The sequence below is a fragment of the Coffea arabica genome, chromosome 6e (assembly GCF_036785885.1).
Source record: "Coffea arabica cultivar ET-39 chromosome 6e, Coffea Arabica ET-39 HiFi, whole genome shotgun sequence".
Taxonomy (NCBI): Eukaryota; Viridiplantae; Streptophyta; class Magnoliopsida; order Gentianales; family Rubiaceae; genus Coffea; species Coffea arabica.
The window spans coordinates 35,335,965-35,359,909 of NC_092321.1; the positions used below are offsets into that span (position 1 = coordinate 35,335,965).

At 37.7% G+C, this 23,945-nt stretch overlaps 1 pseudogene; it reads left to right on the plus strand.

The window, feature by feature from the left end:
• Positions 1 to 17,527: 17,527 nt before the first annotated feature.
• LOC113697463 (large ribosomal subunit protein uL4-like) lies at positions 17,528 to 23,022 on the plus strand (annotated as a pseudogene).
• Positions 23,023 to 23,945: the final 923 nt, after the last annotated feature.

Consider the following 23,945-nt stretch of genomic DNA (forward strand, 5'->3'; position numbering starts at 1 on the left):
AAGCTTTATATGATTAATTTAGTTACAATTGATGTGTGACGTTACCACACTAGTCCAACGCTAGTTGTGGTTTCTTTGTTCGATTTCTGACTAGTCCAACGCTAGTGAGAAAGTAGAAATATGGGTTAGTCCAACGCTAGACCCTTAGGAGCCTTTCGAGCGTTAGATCATGATTGTGTGATAAAATCACTTCATCTCATGCATATTTTTCACTTTGTAGGGTCTTTTATCATTTTGTATGATATTCCCCTTATACGTATATCCCTTATCCCTAATTTCCCTATATATATACCCCTATGTATGATACATAACATTAGAATTGCATTTCATTTTAGAATTAGGATTAGGGTAGTGCATTTGCTTGATTAGATTAGGGATAACCCTTTTGGATATGGGATATGGACGAGTTTGGCTTTTCTAGCCTTAGCACGCTTGTATTCCCTCTATTAAAGGGAAAATTGAGTCACGAACATTAGTCCCCCGTACCCGACATGATGCACTCCTTTAAGACATGTATATTTGTATAATTATTTTATTCCTTTTCTTTTCTTAGAGTCTCATATTTTTGCATTATTCGTGACTTCTTCGAAGAGTCTTCATTGGGCGTCACAATTAATGTGATTGGTACCAAGTAAGCTTTGAAGATACATTTCGACCCCCCGACACCCTCCTAGGTCTAGGGTTCGCATTCATATAGTACGTCCAAATGTGATAAATTTTTAGGTTAAAATAAGAAAATCTTTGACTAAATCACGCAACTAGCCTTGGCTAGGTCGAAAGGGTGCCTCGAATTTTTATCCTTGCCTTCCCTTTCTTCAAATGTGACTCCCGAACCTTTTTCTTTGATTTACGTAGACTAGGAGTCGTTTAAAAGGGGTTTTTCTACTTTTTCTTTTTAAAAATTCATTTTTAGGTGACTTGGTACACCTCAACTCTATACCAAGTGGCGACTCCATTTTTCATTCAAAAACCCTTTTTAAACTATATTTTGGGTCAAATCGTCATATTTTCAAGTCACATTTAGACCCATATTTTTCTTCATTTTCTTTGTAAATCAAAATTCATTTTCCAAATAAAAATTGAATCAAAAGCCATTTTTCCTAAACTCGTCTTTTATTTTTCTTATAAAAAAATGGGGCGCGACAGCACTCTAACTTTTGCAATTTAGCCCTATATGTAATACACAAATTTCATTATTTGTACTATGGCACCCTATGGTGTTGCAATTTAGCGCTATTTTTTATTAGCAAACTATATAAGGTATCTTAATAAACTATATATGTATACATATTTTATAATTTTCCCAAATTTAGGTAATAATTTGTTATAAATGTAAAAAAATTCATACATTCCCCATTTATCCAAATGACAACATGGTGGAAAATTAATAATTTGGATAATCTAAAAATAGAGGTAGTCAATAATAGAATTTAACAGTAAAACTTAACACGAAATTAAGTCTAATCCTAACATTTGTGTGACAGCCCCACTTTCCCCTAAGGCGAACCAAAGGGGTTAGCGGACCGCCTGCCCAGCTCTCGCCGGGACTCAGTCGTTCACTACAATCCTCAATTGAATTTCAAGATAAAACTTCAAATATTACATCAAATTCTCCAAAAATTACATGTCACAAATGCAGCGGAAACAATTCCTAACTATACATAAAATGATTCCAAATCAAAACTGTACAAAACATAGGCCATCCAATCACGTGCACAAGTACTATAAGTCCTTCCTTCGCCTTGAGCCCTGTGGAGGGGAATAAAATATTTTTGGGGTGAGCTAGAAGCTCAGCGAGTAACCAGCAAAATCATTAAGCAAATATATTTCACAATGTTGCATTTCGATGATTTCGATGATGTCATGATTCAGAGATCAAATGTCCGTTTAGTGCTCTCGTGAGCCAGTGAAATCATTGCACTAGAACACCCAACGCTCAAATAGATCATAACACACGAACAGAGAGAGGAAGCCCCTTTTTGAGCTCCAGATAACCATGAACATGAACCACAAACAGAATGGAGACGTTGGTGTCCAGCACAAGACTTTCCCAGAACTCATTGAAGCCAAAATCATATCATGAATTCACATGCAAGCACGCATGAGATGCAATCGAATAAATAATGCAAGAAACATTTCACAAATAACTTTGGAAATAGTTTAGGGTCACTCACCTCCACGGCTCCGAAACCATCCATCATGTATCATTGCCTTGCTCAAATCCAAGTCTTAAATCACAAACTCAATGCAAACAAATCCCTTCAAAGTTCGGACAGCACTTCCCCTAAATTTCTTTACTTTTCCAGCCATCAAGGCTTCATTATTTCCTCAGCCAGTCCCAAAGGTACACACACAACAACAAGTTCATCTAATAGTCATTCAGCAAGCTCCAAGAAGTACAAAGACAAGTCAAGCTAGGGAAAAGTCCGGAAATGAAAGTTAAGCTCAAAACCAGAAAAACAGTTTTGACGTCATTTTGCTGTAATGGTATCAAAGGCGCTACGATTGTCGGATGGAGGTCCAAGACCTACCGTTTCGAAGCTAAGAACCAGGGCTACAACAATGTAGAAGGTCACTCAGTCCAAATCCCAGCACAACTAAGTCAAATATGCCAAATAACAAACCAGAACCGTAATTGCAGGTTTACAAATTACACTATGCTGTAATCAGTACAACTCAGTCTAAACAGGTCCAAATGCAGAATTTCCAAAGGCATATGGTAGCTAGGACATCAAGCTACATTTCATCAGAAGACCTCAACACCCAAATCCAAAAAAATTCCAGTCAAAACAACCCATTACAGGCACAGTTCTTACATCCTGATGAACCCAGAACAGCAACAGTAAATTCGGCTTATCTCATTCTACACTACTCCAATTGACCTGAAATTTTACAGGCACACTTAAAACATCAATACCTACAACTTTCATGTTTTGAGCCAAGGCCAATTCGGCCTCTATCTATGACCTAAAAATTCGGACAGAATGTTCATCACAAAACCCTCACTTTTTCAATTTTTGGTCCAAAACAGAAATTGGTTGCAATTAATCACTTTTTCCACCTCCTAGAGTCATTAAACATCATTTCCAATCATCATACATGACCCCATAATCATATTCATATGAAAACAGAAAAATCCCCAATAATTATAAAACTTCACCAATTCAACCAAAATCAAGATTTAATCCATAAAAGTGCATCTTATACCACCACCAATCATGAATTGAACATCATTAGAGGAAGGAGAGTGGTTCTTCACAACTCACCTTGAACACAAGAGAGAGAGAGCTATTGGTCACCTTAACTTTCCAAACAACTCCACCAAACAACTCACAAACACTAAGTGAAGAGGTTTTATGGAGTAAAACTAAAATTAAACGGTTAAAAGTGAAGATTAAGCAAGCTTGGAGCAAAGAAATTGGAGAGCTTTTCTTCCCTTATTGCTTTAAGGTGGTCGGCCATATGAAGCTTAGAAATGAAGATATTTTGGGTCATTTTTGGTTATTTAAGTCAATGGTAAGAAAGGTCTTAAGGTAAGCCCAATCAAATGGTGACACTTGTCACCTTTAGGTTTAAAACTTATCTTTTTGTCTCTCCAATACAAATATCTTAACACTTTGTAAAATAAAATCACTTAATACAAAAATCCAACAAGTTGTCAAAAATATAATGCATTTACCGCACTTGCGGGTCCCACGTCCAAAATACGCTTTTAATTTCTCAAAAACTAACCGATACTAGAAAAATCATTTAAAAACTATTTTTGCTCATAAACTTTATCTGGGGAATTTTTCTAATCAAGAAAATGTAGAAAAGGCGGGCGTTTAAAAAAATAAACCCTAGAAAATTAGAAAATTTCCGGGTTCTCAAACTCATTTTTTTTTCGGGGCGTCACAATCTCCCCTCCTTAAAAGAATGTCGTCCTCGACATTCCATCTTGTACCAAATCAAGTCGAGACATCCCTCAAAAATCACTAATATTTCAGACCAAACCCACAGTCCGGCATCCTAAACTTCAAGCCTAGGATACACTACAGAGATCTGAAGCCTAAGCTCTGATACCAACTGTGACAGCCCCACTTTACCCTAAGGCGAACCAAAGGGGTTAGCGGACCGCCTGCCCAACTCTCGCCGGGACTCAGTCGTTCACTACAATCCTCAATTGAATTTCAAGATAAAACTTCAAATATTACATCAAATTCTCCAAAAATTACATGTCACAAATGCAGCGGAAACAATTCCTAACTATACATAAAATGATTCCAAATCAAAACTGTACAAAACATAGGCCATCCAATCACGTGCACAAGTACTATAAGTCCTTCCTTCGCCTTGAGCCCTGTGGAGGGGAATAAAATATTTTTGGGGTGAGCTAGAAGCTCAGCGAGTAACTAGCAAAATCATTAAGCAAATATATTTCACAATGTTGCATTTCGATGATTTCGATGATGTCATGATTCAGAGATCAAATGTCCGTTTAGTGCTCTCGTGAGCCAGTGAAATCATTGCACTAGAACACCCAACGCTCAAATAGATCATAACACACGAACAGAGAGAGGAAGCCCCTTTTTGAGCTCCAGATAACCATGAACATGAACCACAAACAGAATGGAGACGTTGGTGTCCAGCACAAGACTTTCCCAGAACTCATTGAAGCCAAAATCATATCATGAATTCACATGCAAGCACGCATGAGATGCAATCGAATAAATAATGCAAGAAACATTTCACAAATAACTTTGGAAATAGTTTAGGGTCACTCACCTCCACGGCTCCGAAACCATCCATCATGTATCATTGCCTTGCTCAAATCCAAGTCTTGAATCACAAACTCAATGCAAACAAATCCCTTCAAAGTTCGGACAGCACTTCCCCTAAATTTCTTTACTTTTCCAGCCATCAAGGCTTCATTATTTCCTCAGCCAGTCCCAAAGGTACACACACAACAACAAGTTCATCTAATAGTCATTCAGCAAGCTCCAAGAAGTACAAAGACAAGTCAAGCTAGGGAAAAGTCCGGAAATGAAAGTTAAGCTCAAAACCAGAAAAACAGTTTTGACGTCATTTTGCGGTAATGGTATCAAAGGCGCTATGATTGTCGGATGGAGGTCCAAGACCTACCGTTTCGAAGCTAAGAACCAGGGCTACAACAATGTAGAAGGTCACTCAGTCCAAATCCCAGCACAACAAAGTCAAATATGCCAAATAACAAACCAGAACCGTAATTGCAGGTTTACAAATTACACTATGCTGTAATCAGTACAACTCAGTCTAAACAGGTCCAAATGCAGAAATTCCAAAGGCATATGGTAGCTAGGACATCAATCTACATTTCATCAGAAGACCTCAACACCCAAATCCAAAACAATTCCAGTCAAAACAACCCATTACAGGCGCAGTTCTTACATCCTGATGAACCCAGAACAGCAACAGTAAATTCGGCTTATCTCATTCTACACTACTCCAATTGACCTGAAATTTTACAGGCACCCTTAAAACATTAATACCTACAACTTTCATGTTTTGAGCCAAGGCCAATTCGGCCTCTATCTATGACCTAAAAATTCGGACAGAATGTTCATCACAAAACCCTCACTTTTTCAATTTTTGGTCCAAAACAGAAATTGGTTGCAATTAATCACTTTTTCCACCTCCTAGAGTCATTAAACATCATTTCCAATCATCATACATGACCCCATAATCATATTCATATGAAAACAGAAAAATCCCCAATAATTATAAAACTTCACCAATTCAACCAAAATCAAGATTTAATCCATAAAAGTGCATCTTATACCACCACCAATCATGAATTGAACATCATTAGAGGAAGGAGAGTGGTTCTTCACAACTCAGCTTGAACACAAGAGAGAGAGAGCTATTGGTCACCTTAACTTTCCAAACAACTCCACCAAACAACTCACAAACACTAAGTGAAGAGGTTTTATGGAGTAAAACTAAAATTAAACGGTTAAAAGTGAAGATTAAGCAAGCTTGGAGCAAAGAAATTGGAGAGCTTTTCTTCCCTTATTGCTTGAAGGTGGTCGGCCATATGAAGCTTAGAAATGAAGATATTTTGGGTCATTTTTGGTTATTTAAGTCAATGGTAAGAAAGGTCTTAAGGTAAGCCCAATCAAATGGTGACACTTGTCACCTTTAGGTTTAAAACTTATCTTTTTGTCTCTCCAATACAAATATCTTAACACTTTGTAAAATAAAATCACTTAATACGAAAATCCAACAAGTTGTCAAAAATATAATGCATTTACCGCACTTGCGGGTCCCACGTCCAAAATACGCTTTTAATTTCTCAAAAACTAACCGATACTAGAAAAATCATTTAAAAACTATTTTTGCTCATAAACTTTATCTGGGGAATTTTTCTAATCAAGAAAATGTAGAAAAGGCGGGCGTTTAAAAAAATAAACCCTAGAAAATTAGAAAATTTCCGGGTTCTCAAACTCATTTTTTTTTCGGGGCGTCACAATCTCCCCTCCTTAAAAGAATGTCGTCCTCAACATTCCATCTTGTACCAAATCAAGTCGAGACATCCCTAAAAAATCACTAATATTTCAGACCAGACCCACAGTCCGGCATCCTAAACTTCAAGCCTAGGACACACTACAGAGATCTGAAGCCTAAGCTCTGATACCAACTGTGACAGCCCCACTTTCCCCTAAGGCGAACCAAAGGGGTTAGCGGACCGCCTGCCCAGCTCTCGCCGGGACTCAGTCGTTCACTACAATCCTCAATTGAATTTCAAGATAAAACTTCAAATATTACATCAAATTCTCCAAAAATTACATGTCACAAATGCAGCGGAAACAATTCCTAACTATACATAAAATGATCCCAAATCAAAACTGTACAAAACATAGGCCATCCAATCACGTGCACAAGTACTATAAGTCCTTCCTTCGCCTTGAGCCCTGTGGAGGGGAATAAAATATTTTTGGGGTGAGCTAGAAGCTCAGCGAGTAACCAGCAAAATCATTAAGCAAATATATTTCACAATGTTGCATTTCGATGATTTCGATGATGTCATGATTCAGAGATCAAATGTCCGTTTAGTGCTCTCGTGAGCCAGTGAAATCATTGCACTAGAACACCCAACGCTCAAATAGATCATAACACACGAACAGAGAGAGGAAGCCCCTTTTTGAGCTCCAGATAACCATGAACATGAACCTCAAACAGAATGGAGACGTTGGTGTCCAGCACAAGACTTTCCCAGAACTCATTGAAGCCAAAATCATATCATGAATTCACATGCAAGCACGCATGAGATGCAATCGAATAAATAATGCAAGAAACATTTCACAAATAACTTTGGAAATAGTTTAGGGTCACTCACCTCCACGGCTCCGAAACCATCCATCATGTATCATTGCCTTGCTCAAATCCAAGTCTTAAATCACAAACTCAATGCAAACAAATCCCTTCAAAGTTCGGACAGCACTTCCCCTAAATTTCTTTACTTTTCCAGCCATCAAGGCTTCATTATTTCCTCAGCCAGTCCCAAAGGTACACACACAACAACAAGTTCATCTAATAGTCATTCAGCAAGCTCCAAGAAGTACAAAGACAAGTCAAGCTAGGGAAAAGTCCGGAAATGAAAGTTAAGCTCAAAACCAGAAAAATAGTTTTGACGTCATTTTGCGGTAATGGTTTCAAAGGCGCTACGATTGTCGGATGGAGGTCCAAGACCTACCGTTTCGAAGCTAAGAACCAGGGCTACAACAATGTAGAAGGTCACTCAGTCCAAATCCCAGCACAACTAAGTCAAATATGCCAAATAACAAACCAGAACCGTAATTGCAGGTTTACAAATTACACTATGCTGTAATCAGTACAACTCAGTCTAAACAGGTCCAAATGCAGAAATTCCAAAGGCATATGGTACCTAGGACATCAAGCTACATTTCATCAGAAGACCTCAACACCCAAATCCAAAACAATTCCAGTCAAAACAACCCATTACAGGCGCAGTTCTTACATCCTGATGAACCCAGAACAGCAACAGTAAATTCGGCTTATCTCATTCTACACTACTCCAATTGACCTGAAATTTTACAGGCACCCTTAAAACATCAATACCTACAACTTTCATGTTTTGAGTCAAGGCCAATTCGGCCTCTATCTATAACCTAAAAATTCGGACAGAATGTTCATCACAAAACCCTCACTTTTTCAATTTTTGGTCCAAAACAGAAATTGGTTGCAATTAATCACTTTTTCCACTTCCTAGAGTCATTAAACATCATTTCCAATCATCATACATGACCCCATAATCATATTCATGTGAAAACAGAAAAATCCCCAATAATTATAAAACTTCACCAATTCAACCAAAATCAAGATTTAATCCATAAAAGTGCATCTTATACCACCACCAATCATGAATTGAACATCATTAGAGGAAGGAGAGTGGTTCTTCACAACTCAGCTTGAACACAAGAGAGAGAGAGCTATTGGTCACCTTAACTTTCCAAACAACTCCACCAAACAACTCACAAACACTAAGTGAAGAGGTTTTATGGAGTAAAACTAAAATTAAACGGTTAAAAGTGAAGATTAAGCAAGCTTGGAGCAAAGAAATTGGAGAGCTTTTCTTCCCTTATTGCTTGAAGGTGGTCGGCCATATGAAGCTTAGAAATGAAGATATTTTGGGTCATTTTTGGTTATTTAAGTCAATGGTAAGAAAGGTCTTAAGGTAAGCCCAATCAAATGGTGACACTTGTCACCTTTAGGTTTAAAACTTATCTTTTTGTCTCTCCAATACAAATATCTTAACACTTTGTAAAATAAAATCACTTAATACAAAAATCCAACAAGTTGTCAAAAATATAATGCATTTACCGCACTTGCGGGTCCCACGTCCAAAATACGCTTTTAATTTCTCAAAAACTAACCGATACTAGAAAAATCATTTAAAAACTATTTTTGCTCATAAACTTTATCTGGGGAATTTTTCTAATCAAGAAAATGTAGAAAAGGCGGGTGTTTAAAAAAATAAACCCTAGAAAATTAGAAAATTTCCGGGTTCTCAAACTCATTTTTTTTTCGGGGCGTCACAATCTCCCCTCCTTAAAAGAATGTCGTCCTCGACATTCCATCTTGTACCAAATCAAGTCGAGACATCCCTCAAAAATCACTAATATTTCAGACCAGACCCACAGTCCGGCATCCTAAACTTCAAGCCTAGGAGACACTACAGAGATCTGAAGCCTAAGCTCTGATACCAACTGTGACAGCCCCACTTTCCCCTAAGGCGAACCAAAGGGGTTAGCGGACCGCCTGCCCAGCTCTCGCCGGGACTCAGTCGTTCACTACAATCCTCAATTGAATTTCAAGATAAAACTTCAAATATTACATCAAATTCTCCAAAAATTACATGTCACAAATGCAGCGGAAACAATTCCTAACTATACATAAAATGATTCCAAATCAAAACTGTACAAAACATAGGCCATCCAATCACGTGCACAAGTACTATAAGTCCTTCCTTCGCCTTGAGCCCTGTGGAGGGGAATAAAATATTTTTGGGGTGAGCTAGAAGCTCAGCGAGTAACCAGCAAAATTATTAAGCAAATATATTTCACAATGTTGCATTTCGATGATTTCGATGATGTCATGATTCTGAGATCAAATGTCCGTTTAGTGCTCTCGTGAGCCAGTGAAATCATTGCACTAGAACACCCAACGCTCAAATAGATCATAACACACGAACAGAGAGAGGAAGCCCCTTTTTGAGCTCCAGATAACCATGAACATGAACCACAAACAGAATGGAGACGTTGGTGTCCAGCACAAGACTTTCCCAGAACTCATTGAAGCCAAAATCATATCATGAATTCACATGCAAGCACGCATGAGATGCAATCGAATAAATAATGCAAGAAACATTTCACAAATAACTTTGGAAATAGTTTAGGGTCACTCACCTCCACGGCTCCGAAACCATCCATCATGTATCATTGCCTTGCTCAAATCCAAGTCTTAAATCACAAACTCAATGCAAACAAATCCCTTCAAAGTTCGGACAGCACTTCCCCTAAATTTCTTTACTTTTCCAGCCATCAAGGCTTCATTATTTCCTCAGCCAGTCCCAAAGGTACACACACAACAACAAGTTCATCTAATAGTCATTCAGCAAGCTCCAAGAAGTACAAAGACAAGTCAAGCTAGGGAAAAGTCCGGAAATGAAAGTTAAGCTCAAAACCAGAAAAACAGTTTTGACGTCATTTTGCGGTAATGGTATCAAAGGCGCTACGATTGTCGGATGGAGGTCCAAGACCTACCGTTTCGAAGCTAGGAACCAGGGCTACAACAATGTAGAAGGTCACTCAGTCCAAATCCCAGCACAACTAAGTCAAACAAGCCAAATAACAAACCAGAACCGTAATTGCAGGTTTACAAATTACACTATGCTGTAATCAGTACAACTCAGTCTAAACAGGTCCAAATGCAGAAATTCCAAAGGCATATGGTACCTAGGACATCAAGCTACATTTCATCAGAAGACCTCAACACCCAAATCCAAAACAATTCCAGTCAAAACAACCCATTACAGGCGCAGTTCTTACATCCTGATGAACCCAGAACAGCAACAGTAAATTCGGCTTATCTCATTCTACACTACTCCAATTGACCTGAAATGTTACAGGCACCCTTAAAACATCAATACCTACAACTTTCATGTTTTGAGCCAAGGCCAATTCGGCCTCTATCTGTGACCTAAAAATTCGGACATAATGTTCATCACAAAACCCTCACTTTTTCAATTTTTGGTCCAAAACAGAAATTGGTTGCAATTAATCACTTTTTCCACTTCCTAGAGTCATTAAACATCATTTCCAATCATCATACATGACCCCATAATCATATTCATATGAAAACAGAAAAATCCCCAATAATTATAAAACTTCACCAATTCAACCAAAATCAAGATTTAATCCATAAAAGTGCATCTTATACCACCACCAATCATGAATTGAACATCATTAGAGGAAGGAGAGTGGTTCTTCACAACTCAGCTTGAACACAAGAGAGAGAGAGCTATTGGTCACCTTAACTTTCCAAACAACTCCACCAAACAACTCACAAACACTAAGTGAAGAGGTTTTATGGAGTAAAACTAAAATTAAACGGTTAAAAGTGAAGATTAAGCAAGCTTGGAGCAAAGAAATTGGAGAGCTTTTCTTCCCTTATTGCTTGAAGGTGGTCGGCCATATGAAGCTTAGAAATGAAGATATTTTGGGTCATTTTTGGTTATTTAAGTCAATGGTAAGAAAGGTCTTAAGGTAAGCCCAATCAAATGGTGACACTTGTCACCTTTAGGTTTAAAACTTATCTTTTTGTCTCTCCAATACAAATATCTTAACACTTTGTAAAATAAAATCACTTAATACAAAAATCCAACAAGTTGTCAAAAATATAATGCATTTACCGCACTTGCGGGTCCCACGTCCAAAATACGCTTTTAATTTCTCAAAAACTAACCGATACTAGAAAAATCATTTAAAAACTATTTTTGCTCATAAACTTTATCTGGGGAATTTTTCTAATCAAGAAAATGTAGAAAAGGCGGGCGTTTAAAAAAATAAACCCTAGAAAATTAGAAAATTTCCGGGTTCTCAAACTCATTTTTTTTTCGGGGCGTCACAATCTCCCCTCCTTAAAAGAATGTCGTCCTCGACATTCCATCTTGTACCAAATCAAGTCGAGACATCCCTCAAAAATCACTAATATTTCAGACCAAACCCACAGTCTGGCATCCTAAACTTCAAGCCTAGGATACACTACAGAGATCTGAAGCCTAAGCTCTGATACCAATTGTGACAGCCCCACTTTACCCTAAGGCGAACCAAAGGGGTTAGCGGACCGCCTGCCCAGCTCTCGCCGGGACTCAGTCGTTCACTACAATCCTCAATTGAATTTCAAGATAAAACTTCAAATATTACATCAAATTCTCCAAAAATTACATGTCACAAATGCAGCGGAAACAATTCCTAACTATACATAAAATGATTCCAAATCAAAACTGTACAAAACATAGGCCATCCAATCACGTGCACAAGTACTATAAGTCCTTCCTTCGCCTTGAGCCCTGTGGAGGGGAATAAAATATTTTTGGGGTGAGCTAGAAGCTCAGCGAGTAACCAGCAAAATCATTAAGCAAATATATTTCACAATGTTGCATTTCGATGATTTCGATGATGTCATGATTTAGAGATCAAATGTCCGTTTAGTGCTCTCGTGAGCCAGTGAAATCATTGCACTAGAACACCCAACGCTCAAATAGATCATAACACACGAACAGAGAGAGGAAGCCCCTTTTTGAGCTCCAGATAACCATGAACATGAACCACAAACAGAATGGAGACGTTGGTGTCCAGCACAAGACTTTCCCAGAACTCATTGAAGCCAAAATCATATCATGAATTCACATGCAGGCACGCATGAGATGCAATCGAATAAATAATGCAAGAAACATTTCACAAATAACTTTGGAAATAGTTTAGGGTCACTCACCTCCACGGCTCCGAAACCATCCATCATGTATCATTGCCTTGCTCAAATCCAAGTCTTGAATCACAAACTCAATGCAAACAAATCCCTTCAAAGTTCGGACAGCACTTCCCCTAAATTTCTTTACTTTTCCAGCCATCAAGGCTTCATTATTTCCTCAGCCAGTCCCAAAGGTACACACACAACAACAAGTTCATCTAATAGTCATTCAGCAAGCTCCAAGAAGTACAAAGACAAGTCAAGCTAGGGAAAAGTCCGGAAATGAAAGTTAAGCTCAAAACCAGAAAAACAGTTTTGACGTCATTTTGCGGTAATGGTATCAAAGGCGCTACGATTGTCGGATGGAGGTCCAAGACCTACCGTTTCGAAGCTAAGAACCAGGGCTACAACAATGTAGAAGGTCACTCAGTCCAAATCCCAGCACAACTAAGTCAAATATGCCAAATAACAAACCAGAACCGTAATTGCAGGTTTACAAATTACACTATGCTGTAATCAGTACAACTCAGTCTAAACAGGTCCAAATGCAGAAATTCCAAAGGCATATGGTACCTAGGACATCAAGCTACATTTCATCAGAAGACCTCAACACCCAAATCCAAAACAATTCCAGTCAAAACAACCCATTACAGGCGCAGTTCTTACATCCTGATGAACCCAGAACAGCAACAGTAAATTCGGCTTATCTCATTCTACACTACTCCAATTGACCTGAAATTTTACAGGCACCCTTAAAACATCAATACCTACAACTTTCATGTTTTGAGCCAAGGCCAATTAGGCCTCTATCTATGACCTAAAAATTCGGACAGAATGTTCATCACAAAACCCTCACTTTTTCAATTTTTGGTCCAAAACAGAAATTGGTTGCAATTAATCACTTTTTCCACCTCCTAGAGTCATTAAACATCATTTCCAATCATCATACATGACCCCATAATCATATTCATATGAAAACAGAAAAATCCCCAATAATTATAAAACTTCACCAATTCAACCAAAATCAAGATTTAATCCATAAAAGTGCATCTTATACCACCACCAATCATGAATTGAACATCATTAGAGGAAGGAGAGTGGTTCTTCACAACTCAGCTTGAACACAAGAGAGAGAGAGCTATTGGTCACCTTAACTTTCCAAACAACTCCACCAAACAACTCACAAACACTAAGTGAAGAGGTTTTATGGAGTAAAACTAAAATTAAACGGTTAAAAGTGAAGATTAAGCAAGCTTGGAGCAAAGAAATTGGAGAGCTTTTCTTCCCTTATTGCTTGAAGGTGGTCGGCCATATGAAGCTTAGAAATGAAGATATTTTGGGTCATTTTTGGTTATTTAAGTCAATGGTAAGAAAGGTCTTAAGGTAAGCCCAATCAAATGGTGACACTTGTCACCTTTAGGTTTAAAACTTATCTTTTTGTCTCTCCAATACAAATATCTTAACACTTTGTAAAATAAAATCACTTAATACGAAAATCCAACAAGTTGTCAAAAATATAATGCATTTACCGCACTTGCGGGTCCCACGTCCAAAATACGCTTTTAATTTCTCAAAAACTAACCGATACTAGAAAAATCATTTAAAAACTATTTTTGCTCATAAACTTTATCTGGGGAATTTTTCTAATCAAGAAAATGTAGAAAAGGCGGGCGTTTAAAAAAATAAACCCTAGAAAATTAGAAAATTTCCGGGTTCTCAAACTCATTTTTTTTTCGGGGCGTCACAATCTCCCCTCCTTAAAAGAATGTCGTCCTCGACATTCCATCTTGTACCAAATCAAGTCGAGACATCCCTCAAAAATCACTAATATTTCAGACCAAACCCACAGTCTGGCATCCTAAACTTCAAGCCTAGGATACACTACAGAGATCTGAAGCCTAAGCTCTGATACCAACTGTGACAGCCCCACTTTACCCTAAGGCGAACCAAAGGGGTTAGCGGACCGCCTGCCCAGCTCTCGCCGGGACTCAGTCGTTCACTACAATCCTCAATTGAATTTCAAGATAAAACTTCAAATATTACATCAAATTCTCCAAAAATTACATGTCACAAATGCAGCGGAAACAATTCCTAACTATACATAAAATGATTCCAAATCAAAACTGTACAAAACATAGGCCATCCAATCACGTGCACAAGTACTATAAGTCCTTCCTTCGCCTTGAGCCCTGTGGAGGGGAATAAAATATTTTTGGGGTGAGCTAGAATCTCAGCGAGTAACCAGCAAAATCATTAAGCAAATATATTTCACAATGTTGCATTTCGATGATTTCGATGATGTCATGATTCAGAGATCAAATGTCCGTTTAGTGCTCTCGTGAGCCAGTGAAATCATTGCACTAGAACACCCAACGCTCAAATAGATCATAACACACGAACAGAGAGAGGAAGCCCCTTTTTGAGCTCCAGATAACCATGAACATGAACCACAAACAGAATGGAGACGTTGGTGTCCAGCACAAGACTTTCCCAGAACTCATTGAAGCCAAAATCATATCATGAATTCACATGCAAGCACGCATGAGATGCAATCGAATAAATAATGCAAGAAACATTTCACAAATAACTTTGGAAATAGTTTAGGGTCACTCACCTCCACGGCTCCGAAACCATCCATCATGTATCATTGCCTTGCTCAAATCCAAGTCTTGAATCACAAACTCAATGCAAACAAATCCCTTCAAAGTTCGGACAGCACTTCCCCTAAATTTCTTTACTTTTCCAGCCATCAAGGCTTCATTATTTCCTCAGCCAGTCCCAAAGGTACACACACAATAACAAGTTCATCTAATAGTCATTCAGCAAGCTCCAAGAAGTACAAAGACAAGTCAAGCTAGGGAAAAGTCCGGAAATGAAAGTTAAGCTCAAAACCAGAAAAACAGTTTTGACGTCATTTTGCGGTAATGGTATCAAAGGCGCTACGATTGTCGGATGGAGGTCCAAGACCTACCGTTTCGAAGCTAAGAACCAGGGCTACAACAATGTAGAAGGTCACTCAGTCCAAATCCCAGCACAACTAAGTCAAATATGCCAAATAACAAACCAGAACCGTAATTGCAGGTTTACAAATTACACTATGCTGTAATCAGTACAACTCAGTCTAAACAGGTCCAAATGCAGAAATTCCAAAGGCATATGGTACCTAGGACATCAAGCTACATTTCATCAGAAGACCTCAACACCCAAATCCAAAACAATTCCAGTCAAAACAACCCATTACAGGCGCAGTTCTTACATCCTGATGAACCCAGAACAGCAACAGTAAATTCGGCTTATCTCATTCTACACTACTCCAATTGACCTGAAATTTTACAGGCACCCTTAAAACATCAATACCTACAACTTTCATGTTTTGAGCCAAGGCCAATTAGGCCTCTATCTATGACCTAAAAATTCGGACAGAATGTTCATCACAAAACCCTCACTTTTTCAATTTTTGGTCCAAAACAGAAATTGGTTGCAATTAATCACTTTTTCCACCTCCTAGAGTCATTAAACATCATTTCCAATCATCATACATGACCCCATAATCATATTCATATGAAAACAGAAAAATCCCCAATAATTATAAAACTTCACCAATTCAACCAAAATCAAGATTTAATCCATAAAAGTGCATCTTATACCACCACCAATCATGAATTGAACATCATTAGAGGAAGGAGAGTGGTTCTTCACAACTCAGCTTGAACACAAGAGAGAGAGAGCTATTGGTCACCTTAACTTTCCAAACAACTCCACCAAACAACTCACAAACACTAAGTGAAGAGGTTTTATGGAGTAAAACTAAAATTAAACGGTTAAAAGTGAAGATTAAGCAAGCTTGGAGCAAAGAAATTGGAGAGCTTTTCTTCCCTTATTGCTTGAAGGTGGTCGGCCATATGAAGCTTAGAAATGAAGATATTTTGGGTCATTTTTGGTTATTTAAGTCAATGGTAAGAAAGGTCTTAAGGTAAGCCCAATCAAATGGTGACACTTGTCACCTTTAGGTTTAAAACTTATCTTTTTGTCTCTCCAATACAAATATCTTAACACTTTGTAAAATAAAATCACTTAATACAAAAATCCAACAAGTTGTCAAAAATATAATGCATTTACCGCACTTGCGGGTCCCACGTCCAAAATACGCTTTTAATTTCTCAAAAACTAACCGATACTAGAAAAATCATTTAAAAACTATTTTTGCTCATAAACTTTATCTGGGGAATTTTTCTAATCAAGAAAATGTAGAAAAGGCGGGCGTTTAAAAAAATAAACTCTAGAAAATTAGAAAATTTCCGGGTTCTCAAACTCATTTTTTTTTCGGGGCGTCACAATTTGCATGATCAAAAGGTTGTTATTAATTATAGAAGCCATATTTATCATTTATGAATTGGTACATATACCAAATAAATAGATTTAGCATTTCGTACATGTATTTGCAAACTATTTTGATTGTTCAATCAACTAATTCAATTGTCAGGTCTTTGAGACTGCAAGTCATACATAATTGATAACACCACAAACTGAGTACCAAAAAGATTTTAATTAAAAAGTGTTTTTTTTTTTAATCGTAAACATATTTCTAACAACATTTTTATTTTTTGAACTATTTTATTGTATAATAAATTAGAAAAGTCCTATATTAGTTAAAATTGGTAAAAAAAAAAATCTACCCAAATACACTAAATTGTCATATTCTATTATTTTAACACAACCTGAGAGTAAAAAAAATAATAAAACTCAAAACAATAGAAAAACTTAATTACATAATGATGAGAAAAAGAAAAAGAGAGAGATAGGTGAAAGGACAAAGAAAGCGTGCACTTCTAGGAAAAGGCGTGCTTTTTATATATACGGAACTAAGAGCGGCAAACTAAAAATTTAAGTGGCGTGGCGGGCTGAAGGGACTTTAGGGAAACGACACCATTTGATTCTATATCCTAATAACTTAGCCAAAATTTAAGATATCTAAAACGCAGTATACCAATTCACAAACTGCTCACCCCCATCAGAAATGGCTTCCGCCGCTGCTCTCCCTGTAGTTACCGTTATCCCTCTTGAGAATGAAATGGAGGCCGATACCAACTCCCTCCCTCTGCCTGACGTCATGAAAGCCCCAATCCGGCCCGACATCCTCCAAGATGTTCATCGTGACATCTCCAAGAACTCTCGCCAACCCTACACTGTCTCTAGGTCCGCCGGCCACCAGACCTCCGCCGAGTCCTGGGGTACTGGTCGCGCTGTTTCCCGTATCTCTCGTGTTCCTGACAGTGGCACTCACCGTGCCGGCCAGGGTGCCCATGGCAACATGTGCCGCAGTGGCCACATGTTTGCTCCGACCAAGATCTGGCACCGTTGGCACCGCAAGTCCCAGTCAACAAGAAATGATATGTCGTGGTTCTGCCATCGTCGCCTCTGCAGTACCTTCCCTTGTCATGGCCCGTGGCCACCGCATCGAGTCTATCCTGCAAATCCCCTGTGTGATCTCCGATTCTACTGAGGCCATGGAGAAAACCTCCAACGCTATCAGTCTTCTCAAGAAAATTGGGGCTTACCCTGATGCTGAGAAGGCTAAGGACAGCCAGGATATCTGCCCAGGAAAGGGTAAGATGTGTAACCGCCGCTACATCTGCAGGAAAGTCCTCTAGTTGTGTACGGTACTGAGGGGCTAAGCTCGTGAAGGCCTTTCGCAACATTCCTGGAGTCGATGTGGCCTACGTGGACCGTTTGAATTTGTTGAAACTTTCCCCGGGAGGCCACGTTGGGAGGTTTATTGTTTGGACGAAATCAGCATTTGAGAAATTGGATAAGATTTATTGGTCATTTGATAGAGGATTAAAGCAGTCATCTGGTAAACTTGAGATATTAAAGCATTTCTATAATCTTAAGATATTAATTGTATTTGTCTGGCTGCTATTTGAGCTACAATTTTCTTTTGCATCTGTTACATAGAAACTTTCTTCAAGTGAAGAACATTTAACTATTGAACTTTGATAAAGATATGAGTAGGGTAAGGGCGAATATATGCATCAACACTTTAAGGTAACTGGTGCAGTTCTTTGAGCATGGTGCCTGAGGGATCTTGAAAAACATTTTGACCATTTAAGGAGCTCCATGATATTAATTATGATGTATTAGATTATAGAGCTGTCCTATCCTTCTACAGTCCTTCATTTTGTTACTGATATTACGCAGGAGAAATTCTAATAACAAAAGAGTTACTATCATACCCATCTTCGTTTCCTGACAAGCAATGCTGCTAAGAAACTAGATTCGTTTGGACCTTCCCTTAGTTGAGAAGTTAAAAGAAAGGCATGGGCAGAATTGGTATTTCCACTACTTTTGAAGGCAAAGAAGATTTTTCGAAGTGTTACTGTACTTCCTTCCACTCTTTTTGCCCCCATTTGAGGGCTTTTAGTTGAAATTGTTGTGGCTCAATATGCTTAGTTGTATGGTAATCTTTCTATGTGAAAGTAGAAGACCAACTACTAGTTAATTGACTTAAATGCTCTTATTTTCACAAAAGGTGAAAGCAATGATGGAATCAACAATAATATAACTCAGAGAGTATCCAGATATTGCTGCTAATGGTTATCTGGGTGTCTTTGTTCTTAAGCAAGTGGTGAATTCGATGTCCTTGTTTGGTATTGATTATTGACCTGCAAATTTATGTTGAAGTGCATGTGCATTCTTCTACTTGTTTATCTTACCAAAATATGATGTGCCTGTGTGTTTCCATGGGAGGAAATAGTTTTGATTGCAGGCTTTGGAGTTGAACTTATTATATGCTGTGTTTTCTCAGCATTCTATTCATAGAATAAGTAAGAAAATGGTCTTCTTGCTTTCGTTTGCTCCTACCTAACAACTAACCTGTTGAAATTGGAAATTTACACTAAGCTCTAAGTTCCCCTGCCTTGCTTTGTTAGTGTTCATAAGTTCCCTTACGACGTCGATGCTGCAATATTTGATCGCTAAGTTCCCCTGCCTTGCTTTTTTGATGTCTATAAGTCCCCTTACGATGTCGATGCTGCAATATTTGATGAAGTTTGATATTGCAGATCATGCGAGAAACCTTGATAACTTATCGCATCTGGATCATGAAGACACTGAAAAGCAGGTATTCATTGCATGCAGTCATCTGGAATCTTAATTTCCATGCCTTGATTGTTAAAATAGTTTGGTTTTACTCTTCCTGCGTTGTTATTAAGATAATTTGGTTTTACTCTTCTTGTGTTGTTGTTAAGTGGTTAAGTTTATGGCAATCTAGAGATTTTTCTGTTATATCTATTACAAATTGTGAGAACCCGAAATTTTCTTATTTTCTAGGCTTTATTTTATTTATTTGCATGCCTATTCTCTATTTTCTTTATTAGGAAAATTTTCTAGATGATTTTTATGAGTGAATGTAGTTTTTAAATCATTTTTCTAGTATAAGTTAGTTCATGAGATTTTAGGAGTATACATTGGACGTGGGACCCGCTAGTGCGTTAAGTGCGAATTATTCGGCCAATTAGGTTAAGTTTTGTATAAATGGATTAAATTACTAGGTGTTAGGAGATAATTAGAGGTTACCTAGATGGATTAATTTTGGAGAGACAAAAAGAATAGGTTTAAACCCAAAATGTGACATGTGTCACCTTCTTACTCAAGGTTCGACTTTGACCACTATTCACTAACTTTACTAAATGCCAAAAATCATCTTCATCTTCATCCTTTTGGCCGAGCGTCATAGAGAGAAAAGAAAGGAAAGCCTTCAACTTATTTCTTCCAAATCTTGCTCAATCTTGTGATCCAACCATAGAACTTCAAATTTACTCCATAAAAATCTTTTGTTAAAGAAGGTGGTGGAGTAGTTTGGAAAAAGGAGGTGCTAAGTTGCTATTTTTCTTGAGTTTACAAGGTGAGTTGCTAAGAAATCTTCCTTTGTTCTTGATAATGTTAAATTAGTGCCTTGTAGTGGCTAAAAATGTTATTTTGTGGAACACTTTATGGTTTTAAGTGGAGTTTGTGAAATTTCTGGTTTTATTCATGATTTTTCTGATTTGATATGATAAGTGCTGATTGGCCATGGATGATGTCTTGATATGGTCTAAAGTGGATCTTTGGTGTGTTAATTGTAGTTATTTACGGAAAATTTCAGCTTTGTGCGGAAATTTCAGATTTAGGGTTTCAATTTGGGGCTTTTCTAGGGTTGTTGTGGAACACTTGATTTGGCTTTGTTTAAAGGGCATTGTAACCCTAATAAGATGTATTGAATGGCTTATGACTTGTAATTGTAATTGTGGTTGTGTTGGAGGAATATAAATGATTGTTTGTAGGATGGAAAATCTGAAATTTTAGGGGAAATGCTGTCCAAATTTTAAGTCCATATGATTTCTTGGAATTGGGTTGCTTTGAGTGTTAATGAGTGACTTTGGGGTTGTCTAAACCTTTAGCACCAAGTGTTCCTTATTTTTACTTTCAAGTTCTTTTGGCTTTGCATTAGTAGCATGTGGATTAGGTTTATGACTCGTGTTCGAGTCTCATTGTGTTTTCTTGAATGTTTTAGGGTGTGCCGGTGACCCAAGGCACTCGTTGGGCGGAAATTTGTGAAATCTCTTTGTTTGATTGGTGAGTGTACTACTCACATGATTGTTACTTCATGGCTTTGTTACACTTGAAATCTATGATTGGAATGCTTGTGATTACTGATGATATTGGTGGAGACGAGGATGTACTTTATCACTCTCGTACTCTATGGCTTATTTGACTGTTTACTGTAGCACTTGAAATTCTCTTGATTATACTTGAATTGGTGTCGTTTGGACGTGTATCCAACGACTTTTACTGTGGACTCTGAGCTCAACTCCATTGGTGGTCAATTGAATCGAGCCAGCAAAGGCATGGTCGAGGAAATTGACAAGCCATGGGGACTATTTCTGTGGAATCATTGGGTATGAGACTCTTGATTCTGGTATACTCGAGTATTACCATCTTTGATCTGGTTGGAGTTCGGTCCCGGTAAGGGGTATGTGAGGTGGACGGAAATTGGAGAAAAGTAGAGTCTACGGTATTGGTTACTCTTTAAGCGTTGACGGAGAGTCAACGATGTGAGATCAAGTTTGGCTAAAGAGAAAAAGGGCTCTTGAGAGCCGTCCGTATCCTTTTAATCTTTGTTGAAATGTGGTGTTAGTTCGGCTCACTTGTTGAACGTATTTGGATTGAGTAACTTTGTGCTTATGTGAACTTTGTTTACTTGCGTGATAGTACCTCATTGGGCGAAAGCTCACTCCGTTGCCTTTGTTTTCCTTTTGGAGACTATGATGTTTTGAAGTACGAGTTGAGCTAGTTTTAATATTCTTTTGTATAGCTCCTCGATGGTTGGAGAAACCTTAAATGTATCTTGATCCAACATTTCCTTTTGAGTTGTAAATTTGCAACCCTACGTATATAAAAGTGGGTACTCATGTTCATGTGTTATATTTGATTTGTAAATGTCTATTTTCAAGGACTATATGCAGTTAATTGTATTCGGTTGGGTTTCGATTTTTGTTTTCCATTTCGCTATTTTTGAATCGTTTAAGCGCGCTAATATCCTCCAGAACGTTTTAGATTGTATATAACTGTCTTAGTAGTCCTGGCGAGAGTTTGGCAGGTAGTCCGCTAACCCTTTTGGTACGCCTTAGGGGAAGGTGGGACTGTCACACAAATCCCCGTGTTGACCACTCTTTGCAGAAAAGATAGTTTCCATGAAAGTACAAGTTGTGTGCTTCGACTCTTTAGAGGATTGATTGGGACTTGAAATTAATGGACATGATGTGTATTAGCGTTCTGCATATGCAACAGTGCTCCTAAGCTATTTTATTACTTTGAATATGATACAATTGGCTGCCAATTATGCTCCTAAATGGCATTCTGTTAGCTCGTATCCATTATGTGTAACATTCTTCTGCAATTTGTGGTGGCTGCCTATGGTTCTCATCAATTTTGTTGGCCTGGGTTATAAATGAATGATGGGGCTCAAATCTTTCCTTGTCGAAACCGCTATAGTTATTATGATTTTCTTCTATATTTGTTGAAGGAGTTAACATGTAAAATTTTAAAAAAAAGGGTGTTGACATGTATGAAGAATCTTGTTAACAGATGCTGAGGAAGTTAAGTAAGCAGCTGAATGGTGAGGATTGGACGTGGAACAACCTAAATACCTTGTGCTAGGCAATAGGATCTATATCAGGATCAATGATGGAGGAATAGGTGTATTGCTTTATGCTGTATATTTTTCCTGTTTTTTAGTCTTTCTTCGCTGAGTGACTATTTTCTGGCTTCTTTCTACTCAGAATGAGACCTAGTGTTTGGATTACTTTCAGTTTTGTGGTTCTTTTTCTTTTTCACCATTTTCTTACTTTTATTTTTTTGCATCAATTGTGACAGGAAAACAGATTTCTTGTGATGGTGATACGTGATTTGTTAAACCTTTGTGAGATTACAAAAGGCAAAGACAACAAAGTAGTTATTGCAAGTAATATAATGTGAGATGTTAAACTGCATTTTCATTCTGATAGAGTAGGTAGCATTAACTAGGTATTCTTATGTGATAACTTTATCTCAGTTTTTAACTATTTACAAATGAAATTTATTCAAGGCAAATGACCGTGAACTCCAGTTTTCCATGGTTGTGGTGATTTCAAGAAGTTTGAAAGAAATAGTCTGCCAAATCTGGTAAAAGGTAAATTCTGGTGTAACATATTTTGCATCTCCTTCCTGGTGATGTGTGTTTCTGAGGATGATTAAAGACTCAAGTATATGAATGAAAGTGAAACTGATGCCTTGATATGATTGTTAGAAGATGAAAAAAAAAGAGCTCTATCCAGGCAACCAGTTTTACTCCAAGCTGATTAAGAACTTGCAGAAGCAGCAACTTGAAACAAGAGGGCTATATGAGAATTTGATTGCCCAAATGAAACAGTTACTTAAGACAGTTTGTGATACCCCAACTTTTAGGATACTATTGTTGTTTAGTTTCAAAAGAAAAAAATATATTATGCTTCCTTTAGTTTATTTTTATTTTAAGATATTGTTTTGTTTTAAAGACTAGAAACCCTACAGTCTAATCAAAACCCTAGTTTTTACTTGTGACTAACCCTTTTCTCAAATTTCTCATATTTTAACCGAAACCCTAAATTCAATTTACGGAATTGTAAAACCCCTCACGTTTTCTTAAAAATGCCCTTTTTATTGGAAATTATGATTTTATAATATCCCTACCACCCAATCACCACACAATAAGTGCAAATGAACATGAAAGTAAAGGTTTTCACTTTTCGTTTTCAAGTTGGAGCAAGTTAGGGTTTTCACATTATTCCGTAGGGTGATTCTTCGGTTTGAAGTAAGGATCAAATTTGGTACTTAAGAGTGACTTTTAGGTGAGAAATAATATGTGATTAGAAGCAATG